Raw genomic sequence first — 13,692 nt, 5'->3', positions numbered from 1 at the left:
CACATTAAGGTCCCATGGTGCCACTGGAGGCACAAATGGAGGCTGGATGTGCAGAACCCCTTTCACGTAGGTCTGAACCTCTGGAAGAGAGGCCAATTGTTTTTGGAAGAACACTGACAAGGCCGAAATCTGGACTTTGATTGATCCCAATCGGTGGCCCGCCTCCACACCAGCCTGCAGAAAATGGAGAAAATGTCCCAACTGAAACTCTTCCGTAGGAGCCTTCTTGGATTCACACCAAGACACATATTTTCTCTAAATACGGTGGTAATGTTTCGATATTACTCCTTTCCTGGCCTGAATAAGGGTGGGGATGACTTCCTTGGGAATACCCTTTCGGGCTAGGATCCGGTGCTCAACAGCCATGTCGTCAGAAGTAGCTGTGGTAAGTCTTGATACACGCACAGCCCCTGCTGCAGCAGGTCCTCGCGAAGAGGAAGAGGCCGAGGATCTTCTATGAGCAACTCCTGAAGATCTGGGTACCAAGCCCTCATTGGCCAGTCTGAGGCAATGAAGATTGCTCGAACTCTTGTTCTTCTTATGATTCTGAGCACTTTTGGGATCAGCGGAAGTGGAGGGAAGACATACACCGACCGGAACACCCACTGGGCCACTAGCGCATCCACTGCTATTGCTTGAGGGTCTCTCGACCTGGAACAATATTTCTGAAGTTTCTTGTTGAGACGAGATGCCATCATGTCTACTTGAGGAACTCCCCAAAGACTTGTCACCTCTGCGAAGACTTCTTGGTGGAGGCCCCACTCTCCTGGATGGAGATTGTGTCTGCTGAGGAAGTCTGCTTCCCAGTTGTCTACTCTCGGAATGAAAATTGCAGACAGAGCCTTTACATGTCTTTCTGCCCAGAGGAGGATCTTCGTCACCTCTGCCATTGCCGCTCTGCTTTTTGTTCCGCCCTGCCTGTTTATGTACACGACTGCTGTTACATTGTCCGACTGGATCTGCACGGGATGATCTTGAAGAATATGTACTGCTTGTTGAAGGACGTTGTAAATGGCTCTCAATTCCCGCACGTTTATGTGAAGGCAGGCTTCCTGACTTGACCATTTTCCTTGGAAGCTTTCTTCCTGAGTGACAGCTCCCCAGCCTCGGATACTTGCATCCAAGGTTACCAGGAGCCAGTCCTGAATCCCGAATCTACGTCCCTTTAGCAGGTGAGAGCCGTGCAACCACCACAGGAGTGAAATCCTGGCTTTCGACAACAGGATTATCTTTCGGTGCATGTGTAAGTGGGAACCCGACCACTTGTCCAACAGGTCCCACTGGAAAACTCTGGCATGGAACTTGCCAAACTGCATGGCTTCGTAGGCCACCATCTTTCCCAACAACCGAATGCACTGATGGATCGACACATTTGTGGGCTTCAATATCTGTTTTACCATTCTCTGGATTTCCAGTGAGAAAAACTCTCTGAAGTTCTGTGTCCAGGATCATCCCGAGAAAAGACAATCTTGTCGTCGGTTCCAATTGTGACTTTGGATAATTTATGATCCAACCGTGTTGTTGGAGTATTGACAGGGAGAGTGTGATGTTTTGTAACAACTGCTCCCTGGATCTCACCTTTATCAGGAGATCGTCTAGATAAGGAATTATATTGACTCCTTTTTGACGCAGTAGAACCATCATCTCCACCATCACCTTGGTGAATACCCTCGGCGCCGTGGAGAGACCGAAAGGTAACATCTGGAACTGGCAATGGCAATCCTGAACCGCGAATCTCAGATAAGCCTGGTGAGGAGGATAAATGGGAACATGCAGGTAAGCATCCTTTATGTCTACAGACACCATGTAGTCCCCCTCCTCGAGACTGGAAGTCACTGCCCTCAGTGATTCCATTTTGAACTTGAATCGTTTCAAGGACAGATTCAGATTTTTTAGGTTTAGGATCGGTCTGACCGAGTCATCTGGCTTCGGAACTACAAAAAGGCTTAAATAAAACCCCTCCCCTTGTTGTGACAAAGGTACAAGGACTATGACCTGATCCTGACATAATTTTTGGATTGGCGCTGTTACGGCTTCCTTTTCCGGAAGAGAAGCTGGCAAGGTCGATTTAAAAAATCGGCATGGGGGGAACGTCTTGAAACTCCAGCTTGTATCCCTGGGACACTATTTGCAACACCCAGGGATCCAGGCCAGACAGAATCCAACCTTGGCTGAACAGTTTGAGACGTGCCCCCACCCGAGCGGCCTCCCGCAAAGGAGCCCCAGCATCATGCTGAAGATTTGGCATAAGTAGGGGTAAACTGCTGCTCCTGGGAACCTGAAGCCGCTGTGGACTTCTTTCCCTTTCCCCTACCTGCAAAGAAGGGGGAACCTCTCGCTTTTTTGTATTTATTGGGCCGAAAGGACTGCATGTGCGGGTGATATGTCTTTTTTGCCGGTGCAGGCGCAGAGGGCAAAAATGTCGACTTACCTGCGGTAGCCGCCGAGAGTAACGCATCCAGTCCATCGCCAAATAAGGCCTCACCTTTATATGGGAGAGCCTCCATATTTCTTTTGGAATCTGCATCCACGTTCCACTGGCGAATCCACAAAGCCCGCCGAGCCGATACTGCCATGGTAGCGGCTTGTGAACTCAAGAGTCCAATATCTTTCATCGCTTCTAGCATGTATGCGGCAGCGTCTTTGATATTCCCTAACTTAAGGAGTATCTCATCTTTACCAGTTGTGTCAATTTCTGATGACACGCTTTCTGACCATTTTTCAATAGCGCGACTCACCCACGCGCAAGCAATTGTGGGCCTGAGCAGCGTACCATTGGCAACATAAATGGATTTCAATGTAGTTTCCATCTTTCGGTCTGCCGTCTCTTTTAGTGAAGCCATGCCAGGTGCAGGGAGAATTACCTTCTTTGTCAACCTGGACAGTGCACTGTCTAACACAGGGGGTGACTTTCATTTTTTCCTGTCCTCCATCGGGAAAGGATAAGCTATCTGAATTCTCTTGGGAATACAAAATTTATTTTTGGGATTCACCCACATCCCTTCAAAGAGAGTATTAAGCTCGTGGGAAGGAGGGAAAGTGACCTTGGATTTCTTTTCTTTATAGAAATAAGCCTTCTCCTGAGGTACAGGAGTGGCTTCCGTGACTTCCAGAACTTCCCTTATAGCTACAATCATATATTGTATATTTTTTGCCAATTTATGATCTATTTCTCTGGAGTCACTAACGTCGACACAAGAATCAGTGTCCGTGTCGGTATCAGTATTCACAATATTCGCAAATGGTCTCTTATGTGACCCAGAGGGGTCGCCTGAGGATGGAAGAACAGAGTCCTGAAAAATCACATCTTCCACAGATTTTCTCCAGCACTCAGCATGAGATTCAGACTTATCTAATCTCCTATTGATATGATGCATACTATCACGTATTTCTTTCACCCATGCAGGCTCTTGGTGTGCCGGCAGTGCCACCACATTACAACTCTGTGTCCCTAAAATGGTTTCCTCCGGGGAGGAACTCCCTGCCTCAGACATGTCACACACGTGGGACTTATAGGGGACAGACCCACAGTAAAATCTGTCAGAGGGACACAGTTTAGGAGCAGCCAGTTCACAACCCCAGCGCCAGTATCTAATGCCTGTGAACACAGAATGCCCACTGACATGCAGCGTTTTACACAGTAAAACACACTTGTAAAGCTCCAAAACCGCTTGTACCCCCCCTTGTAATGCACCCCGATACTTGCAGTTAGAAGTGGAGGAGGACCAGCGTTGTCTCTGCAGCCTGAGGAGAGAAAATGGCACTGAGCAGTGTGCTGGCTGCCTGAGGAAGAAGCTCCGCCCCTGCAATGGTGCATTTTTACCTCAGAGACTTTGCATAATATTTATACTGGCAGGGGTAGGGCTGTGCCTGGGCATCTTATGCCCCCTTTTTGCCAGTTTATATAGGTATTTTGCTGCCCAGCCCCCCCCCCCCACGCCCTGCACTGCCTGTGTGTGTGGGCAGCAATGGCGCGCTGCGCTCCCGCCAGCCGTGCTGTACCTCAGCCGTCACTTTACTTGATAGAAGATCTGTCTTCTTCTACTCACCTGTCTTCTGGCTCTGTGAGGGGGGTGACGGCGTGCTGTGGGAGTGAGCATCTAGACACGGCTAGCATTCAGTACCCTTCAGGAGCTAATGATGTCCTGTCAGCCAGAAGCAGAGCCATGAAACTCTTCAGGAAGTTGGTTCCTACTTCTGCCCCCTCAGTCCCACGAAGCAGGGAGACTGTTGCCAGCAGTTCACCCTGAAAATAAAAAACCTAACATAAGTCTTTTCAGAGAAGCTCAGTACAGCTCCCCTAGAGTGCATCCAGTCTGCCTGGGCACATTTCTAAAACTGAGGTTTGGAGGAGGATCATAAAGGGAGGAGCCAGTTCACACCCATTGAAAAGCCTTAAGAGTGCCCATGGCTCCTGCGGAACCGTCTATACCCCATGGTCATGAAGTGGACCCCAGCATCCTCTAGGACGTATGAGAAATCCTAATTGTTGAGTAAAAAAAAATATTGCTTGTACATCTCATGTCCAAAAACAAATAGCAAGTTTACAGACAAGCCTGATAATTCATGTAATGTGCGGTTCTTGAAACCAAAATGAAAGAAAAACTCTACCCAGGAGCTAGAATGTAGATTTGGTGGAATTTAGTAAATTATAATGCATAGTTCTGCTTACCTGGAAGGGTCCCTGAAGGCTTGAGCAGGCCAGTATTACACTATTTTCTCTTATTACCAGTTGCCTGATTCAGATGTTAATGCCAAGCCTCCATTAACTTCCCAATCATGCAGATGTGCTCAGTAGTCAGGCTGAGAGTGCAGCTCCAGAGTGTCGGAGTCCTCCCCTTAACCCCAGGTAAGTAGACCTATACAACATATTAAAATCCACCCAAAGGTACATTTTATATTATTTGTGGAGTTATTTTTTAAGGTTTAGTATTAGTATGTTGGAATAATTGTAAAGAGCTGTGCTAGGTGGTTGTAAAGCCTACAATAAAAACATCACTGAAGTGCTCACCTTTGGCCCTGGCATAGAAGCGATTTCATCATCTTTTGAACACTACATAAACGCTTGGTGAATACTACTCTACTATACCCAATCTCTACTTTATCACTTCCATTACTCGCTGTGAAAAAAATATCATAGGTGAGAGTATAAAGTCATGCATGCTAAGTTCTTCATCCATCTTCTGTTTTCTTACAATATATATGGCTGATCCATCTTATTCATGACCGGCTGTAGTGTCACCATGGGGGTCATTCCGAGTTGTTCGCTCGCAAGCGGATTTTAGCAGATTTGCTCATGCTAAGCCGCCGCCTACTGGGAGTGAATCTTAGCATCTTAAAATTGCGAACGATGTATTCACAATATTGCGATTACACACCTCGTAGCAGTTTCTGAGTAGCTCCAGACTTACTCGGCATCTGCGATCATTTCACTGCTTGTCGTTCCTGGTTTGACGTCACAAACACACCCAGCGTTCGCCCAGACACTCCCCCGTTTCTCCGGCCACTCCTGCGTTTTTTCCGGAAACGGTCGCGTTTTTTCCCACACGCCCATAAAACGGCCTGTTTCCGCCCAGTAACACCCATTTCCTGTCAATCACATTACGATCGCCAGAACGATGAAAAAGCCGTGAGTAAAAATCCTAACTGCATAGCAAATTTACTTGGCGCAGTCGCAGTGCGGACATTGCGCATGCGCATTAAGCGGAAAATCGCTGCGATGCGAAGATTTTTACCGAGCGAACAACTCGGAATGACCCCCCATGTTCACAAAGAAATAACATTCAAAAGTTGGTAAATTAGTTTCCGAGCTTGGAAGCAGGACTTCCTGATTGGCTTAAATGAAGATGCCCAGGGACTGCTTATGTGTTCCATGGCTGGAAAATGGCACCGGATCATGGAGATAAAGTATTCACCAGCCTGTTTGTTAGGGATTTCTTTTATCTTTTTATTCCACATAGAAGCCATCCAGTACCATATGAATTAGGGAGAGGTTAGTCCATTGCTAGTAAAATGTCAAATGTCCCCTTCTAAAGGTATCTGTAAGAGTTTTTACTGTAATTTGCAAATAGGGCAGTGGTCCAGTGACTCTTCACAATAGTGAAGTCATCAATCATTGCGTCCATCTCACCATGAGCACACAGTCACACACTGGGCCTGAATTTGAGTGGGATGCTGCAGTGTCCATGTGTGAATCTGTGGCGTGTCTTGCGTATGCAGCTTTATGCCAGTACTACAAGCCCTTCCCTAGTGTAGAGTGTGCGTCTGAATGTGCCAGGACTGAGATACTCCCATGCTAGGTGCAGATTCTCTATCACAGTACGGCCACCAATGTGTACGACTAAGCGTCCAAGTTCACAATTAGTTAATCGAGATGGCCGGGACACTCCCATTATGCCCCATCTTCGTGCATCTGAACAGCCAGGCACATCCAGCACATTTCCAATACACCTCTGCAAATCTGCATACACATCATGGGACACGTTTGTAATTTTTTTAGCGACTTAGACAGATGTACAGTTGAAAAACATTGACCATTTGCCACTCACAAATGGCACACATCAACGACAGATGGTGCAACAATGTCATGATCCTAAGCAAATCATGTTGCCCTCACCTGGAGATGCTAAGTATCAACTGCAACCCCTTTTATTCCCCCCGGGAATTTGCCTCAGTTGTCCTTGTGGGAGTGTACATCCCCCCCCCCCCCCCCCCTCGCCTGCACGACCAAAGCCCTGCACCACCTGGCCATATGCATATCCGACATAGAACAAAAATACCCAGACTCTCTGCCTATAGTGCTGGGCGACTTCAACAGAACTAACCTGAGCAAGGAGCTACCTAAGTACAAACAACAAGTCACGTGTCCCACTAGGGAAGGGCGCACCCTTGACCACTGCTACACCACCCTCAAGTCTGCCTTCTGGTCTATCCCGCGTGCTGCACTCGGCCTATCTGACCACTGCCTCGTCCACCTACTCCCTACCTATACACAGAAGCTGAGAGCGGTTAAGCCTGTCATCAAGACTGTTAAGAAATAGACCAACAAGGCTAAGATGAAGCTCTAGGTCTGCTTCGACTGCACGGAATCGGGGGTCTTCGAAGCTTCGGCAACCGACCTGAACGACACTGTCACATCCTACATCAGCTACTGTGAGGACATGTGTGTACCTACCAAGACTTACCGCATTTACAACAACAAGCCCTGGTTCAACGCCCAGCTCATGCAACTTCGTCGGGGCAAAGAGGAGGCCTATAGCAGCAGTGACACAGCACTATACAACTGAACTAGGAACTCTCTGACTAAAGAAATCAGGCTAGCAAAAAAGAAAAGCTGTTCAAGCTGACAAACGATCTCTCCACCAATGACCCAGACTACAAGAAAACATCGAAGTCCACCACCATGCACCAAGACCTAGCAGACAAGATGAACCACTTTTATTGCAGGTTCGCAAAAGAAGTCCCCTGCGACCCAAACAATCACCTCTACAATGCCCTGAACACCGACGGCCAACTCCAGGCACTGCCAGTCGCCCAAGCAGAGGTGGAGGCACTGTTCAAAAGGGCCAAACCCAGGAAAGCTCCGGGTCCTGATGGAGTGTCACTATCTGCCCTGAGAGCATGTGCGGGTCAGCTCGCCCCCATATTCACCAAGATCTTCAACAAATCACTGGAGCTACAGAAAGTCCCTTCCTGCCTCAAAAGGTCCACTATCGTCCTGGTCCCCAAGAAACCCTCTATCACGAACCTGAACGACTACAGGCCGATGGCACTGATGTCTGTGGTCATGAAAACGTTCAAGCGTCTGGTTTTGAATCACCTGAAAACTGTGATTGACCCCCAACCAGACTTGAATCTGATTGAACAGCTCTGGAGAGATCTGAAACTGGCTGTGCACCAACGCTTCCCATCCAACCTGACGGAGCTTGAGAGGTGCTGCAAAGAGGAATGGGCGAAACTGCCCAAAGATAGGTGTGTCAAGCTTGTGGCATCATATTCAAAAATACTTGAGGCTGTAATTGCTGCCAAAGGTGCATCAACAAAGTATTGACCAAAGGCTGTGAATACTTATGTACATGTCATTTCTTAGTTTTTTTTTATTTTTAATAACTTTGCAAAAATCTCAAAAAAACTTTTTTCATGTAGTCATTATGGAGTATTGTGTGTAGAATTCTGAGGGGGAAAAAAATTAATTTATTCCATTTTGGAATAAGACTGTAACATAACAAAATGTGGAAAAAGTGAAGCGCTGTGAATACTTTCCGGATGCACTGTACATAGTGAATATGATGTTGAAGCTTCATTGGTTAGTATGGAACACTGTTCTGTATTGCTCCTGTGCTTATGTTGATAATCACTAGTGTTATTGCCTAAAACTGCCCGTGGACTGTATTCTGCCCTGGTTGATCTTCTGTAAAATAAAATGGCAGCTGTACTAAGTGACCCTGGATGATTTAAGGGTCTAGTTCAGGGATGGGGAACTTTTGGCCCTTCAGCTGTTTCTAAACTACACATACCAGCATGGTATTTTGCAATTTGGCAACGTTAAAACTGTTGCAGGGCATGCTGGGATGTGTAATTCAACAACAGCTAGAGGGCCAAAGGTTCCCCATTCCTGGTCTAGTTACTAAGGGGGAGCTGCACTATGCATTGAAAAGAGTGGAGAAGTTGCCAATGGCAACCAATCAGCATTGAAGTAACATTTATAATTTGCATACTATAAAATTATACAGAGCAGGTGATTGGTTGCCATGGGCAACTTCTCCACTGGCGCACATCACTCTTTTCACTGCTTAGTACATCTCCCTTTTTGCCTTGGATTGAAATAAAGTGGACAGAGATAAAGTTCCAGCCAATTAGCTCCTAACTGCCATGTCACAGGCTCTGTTTGAAAAATTAAATTTAGATTGGGATGTATTAAAATGACATCGCCGCCCAACACCACGATGCTAATCGCATATGCTTCCGATAAGAGCTATCCTCTGTGATTGCCTGCGGCAGCCTGGACTCCAGGATTCGGCCTCGAGAGTCAGTCTGCGCATGCGCAGGTTGACAGGGGCTGGTGCGGGGGCATGCTGGGAGGGATCAGATCGGATCCCTCACGCAGCGCAGCGGAGAGAAGCCCGTAGGCGTCTATGGGGTATCGCCAGCCTCCGCGGCGCTGACCCGGCGGCTGGGGCATTATACATTCCAAAAATGCGGTAATGGGAGTTTACCGCATTTTCCATTCAGTACATCCCGCCCCTTATCTCTGTCCCCGGCTTAGTAGATTGACCCCTTAATCTGAAAACTACTTCTTGTAAAAATCCTACAATGATTGTTGGATTGCTTGTCAGAAAAGTGGTGACCCTGCCTGCATCTCTGTGCAGTCCATGTTCTATGTCATTACCACATGCTCGGTGATATTCTGAGTAATGCTTGGCACACACACTACAATTATCTGGCCGATCTGCCCGACATTAGTGGATCAGCACATAATTGCAGCATGTATGTGGCCAACCGACCCAAAAAATATTGATCGGTCGGGCATTCCAGATCGTCCAGCATGTCCCTCCGATGCAATATTTTTAAGTGTCAAGTCAGTCGCATCGGGCAGTGTATGCCCTACCGCGGCCTACTAATGGACATTTCCACTGTTCCTTCACATGTCTCCTCCCCGTGGGCGGAGTGCCGATATTACATGACATACACATGTAAGATCTCGCACAGTTTATGTCCCGGATATCAGAAGGGTCCGATAAAATGGCTGTCAGTCTGACGTGCATTTTATCTTACCGTGTATGCTCAGCATAACACATATTTCTATTTCAGAAAAACCTGGAAATAATGACAAACATCAACATATATTAAATATATGTTGATATTTGTTATGATATTTTATGTGATTTAAAAAAATGATGGCGTGCCTTGGCAATTTTAAAATCTTAAGTGTGCCGCGATTTGAAAAAGATTTAAAATCATTGCTCCAGGGAGGAATTGGATCTAGGGAGGTATTGGGTCTCTGATCATAATACAACTAAAAACAGAGAAACTGATACTACTGCACCAAGTAATAGACGTTATACTGTGCATTTAGTCAAAATAAAAATAACAAAAACAAATATTACATGGACATTCAAATTGTCAAAAACGTACAAAGTAACATTTTTTGCAAAAGACAGACTTATCCGGTTTAAGACTTGTCTCATGGAAAAGAATGCAGAAAAAGAGACACCATGTCATACATGAAATATATTCCTCCTCCAGCAGGCTGGGAATGACCCAAGAAGACAGTAGCCTTATGTGTTTTAATCATTCTGCGAGGGAAGGGGATGGATAAACAAAAGACAAAAACAGAGAGCATACTGCCAGATGTTGCTGTGTGCTAAGAGAAGGGGGCGGGCACATTCCACAGATGCCAACATTTATAGCACGCGCTGCTGCTGCTGTAAAGCTCACCTTTATAAAATGTGTATATGTATATATGGACAGTCTATAGCGCTGAGCAGCAGCCTAAGCCCACAGGGGTTGTGGACAACAAAATGCAAGGAAATAAAAGAAAAAAAAGAAAAAGGGAAAAGGGAAAAAAAAAAAAAAAAAAAAAACAATGTAACTATGCAAAAGAGATGATTTTTTTTAGACCAGACATTATAGAAAACTGTATTTAATGTGCTTCTCGATTATATGCAAAACTTAGTCATTTTGCACACTATTTATATATTTCTATATAGTAATATGCTATCTGCGGCACTGTTTTTACATTAATAATGAATACGTTTATAAACCAGTTGTGTATCCTGAGAATCCCCTTTAGCAGAATTGATAGAAACACTGTAAATAAATGGGGGATGGGGCAGGTCACAGTGCATCAACATTTATAAAGCTGTTGGCTTGTAAGCAACATTTATTGAAGTCCGATTACTTGTCCTGGACCAGCAGCTCAGTACAGGCAATGGAAGTTTCAGGTTATGGATCTGGTGCACCTCTAATCTATAATCTGCTAGTGTGTATTTAGCAACAAGGCAGTGTTCATCTGTGAATCATTCACTTTTGCTGGTGTTCAGGTCTCCATTGCTAGTAGTCTATTTATACAAGAGGCATGTTGGAGCTTTTTAAAGTTTGTGCAAGGAATTATAACTGTGCTATTTCAGACATGGCCTCAGGTTGCAGAATGGTTAGGCACACCTCTGTATGCCCTAGCAGGAGTACAGTACCTTGCACAACAATGTACCACACACACAGAGTGATGCAATGTGTTTAAATGTGATGCAATCCATAGCAACCAATTGTATTACAGATGTTATTTCTTGCGCAGTTTAGAAAATGAAAGCTATTACCTTATTAGTTGGTATTATTTAAAACAAATATGAACACCCTAATATTAAATAAAGCCCTAACAGTGGCTCATGCCTCACAATAATACACAATCAACTCAAACCTACAACTCAAACGTTCCCCAGTACCACACTACCCCACTAAGGGAGTACAGTAGAAGGTTACAAGAGTATACTGAATATTAATTTTAACATTTAATAATTTAAAATATTTAATTATATTAATATGAATTAAAATGTAACATTAATTTGAATATTAAAAGTGAAGCAGTCAACATTCTGGAATAATACTTCATAAAACCACATACTTATGTGTTCTGCGCTCTAGGGGTGTATTCAATTAATCCGACAAGCCGGAAAAATGGCATTCAAGTCTGTTGCAGTTTTTCCGACTTGTCAGAAACCACGTGGATCGGCAGATTAGCCATGGATCTATGTATTTTGTCAGATTTGCGGGCGTTTCCGACAGATTTTTAGCCCATTTTCGACAATGCCGATTCAACTTAAAAAAAAGTTGGATCGGCAAAAACCTGTCGGAAATGCCTGCAAATTGAATACTGAAGTGTCGGATCCTCTTAGTTGGAGAATACTGCCCCTAGAATTCAAGCAAATAAAAAAAAAAAAAGTATTCTACATTTATTGCCATATCATGGGCACATTTAATTCAATGCTATGTGCCACTGGGCATTGCTGGGATGCTCAGCTGCGCTCATATGAGCCATAGACTATAAAGCTGCAATGGCAACTTGTGATGCCAGTGGTGTAATGTACTGTTCCAGAACTGCATATCGCACCACCTGCATTGAATTGAATTCCCCCTAAGTGTAAAGAATCAAGTTTTGCCAAGAACCTTCCATATTCCGCCAAACCCAAAAACAAAATCAAAGATTCAGCTCTGCTCTATCAAAAATCCCATTGCCATGTTGCAAAAGCATGTGTTTCTTAGACATCTTTCTATTGTAGACTGCCATGCTAAAAAAGACACTGGCTTTCTGTTGTATTTCTATGTTGCAATGATACACTAGCACCTTCCAACAGTGTACTACTGACTCATAAGAGAAACACAAACCTACTAACAGCGCACACTAACAGCTGAGCTTATGCATGTTCGTCAGGTGGAAGAGCACATTAGCATCTAGTATATCTCCCAACATGTTAAATATTCCAAGCAAAACCTCCAGATGGAGAGAGTAAAATAATAAAATATGCTTACTACACATAAAACCATTTCCAGAGAATCTGTCAATATTTCAAGGGTCAGTGAAAGGGTATGTTCAAAGACATCCTAGTAATGGATCCAAAACTAGGTGGAATAGTGAAAGCACACAGAGTCTTGGAACGAGAAGCTAGTCAGTTGTAAACTATGGTTTAACTTGTCATAACGAGTCCGATCTCCCATCTAAAGTGACAGAAGATCGGAGGGGGGCGATATGCAATAGTTCTTTTTTTATTGAGCACATTGCACCCATAATTGGCGGGATTAGCCACGTAAAGCAGCAAAACCAGACTAAACTACTGGAGGCAACGCAAAAAGGCCCGTTTGGGCGCCCAAACGGGTCACTTTTCGCTCATTTCGGCTTGCCACCTCGGGATAGTGAGTTGAAATGCTGGTGCTGGCAGCTGATCGCACCCAAACCAGGAAACAATTGAATAGCTCCGTTGGGCGCCATCTACTGGCTGCCGCTCCGAAAACAACTGAATTGCCAATTTACGTTACCATTGGCATTGCAATTGACGCATAATCAGCCCCCCATAGACATCCTAAATCACCAAATATTGCGATGCAGGATGTCTTAGCGCTGCCATTTAATGAAAATAAGTAATCAGAGAGGTGTTACAATAACTCAACCCTCCAGCGTACTTTGTGTTGCATTAGGCTAATGCTGAGTATATGTGCTATGGCTCCTGAGCAGTCTTAATGCGCATGATTTGGGAAAAACGCTAGATGTCTTCTGAACGTGTGTTACATGAACGAACACACCGACAGTCGACATTAGGAGTGTAAATACCCATAACACATCTTCAAATAGCATTATGAGTTACTTGGCAAGCGTTGGAAACCGTTACGTCACTTGGCAAGTTACCAAATCACTGCCGCCATAGCCGGCAGTGTTATTGTGTAGTAGGATTTGGGAATTGTTTATTTGCCAACAGTTCCCCATTCAACCTGATGAAACACAAGCAACATTCAGAGAAAAGTGGGTAAATTGCAGTGTTCAAATGAGCAGACACTTACTGAACAGCCTTAACTGCAGTCACACATGCTTCTACCAAGTACTAGACCTTGGAGACCCTTGAGTCTGGTCCTAACTAGGAATGTGCAAAAGCCGAGCTAGGCTACCGGCTGCAAGAGCCTGACAATGCTGCTGTATAGCAAGAG

This window comes from Pseudophryne corroboree, chromosome 6 (genome assembly GCF_028390025.1).
Source record: "Pseudophryne corroboree isolate aPseCor3 chromosome 6, aPseCor3.hap2, whole genome shotgun sequence".
NCBI lineage: Eukaryota > Metazoa > Chordata > Amphibia > Anura > Myobatrachidae > Pseudophryne > Pseudophryne corroboree.
This window is presented reverse-complemented; position numbering follows the sequence as displayed.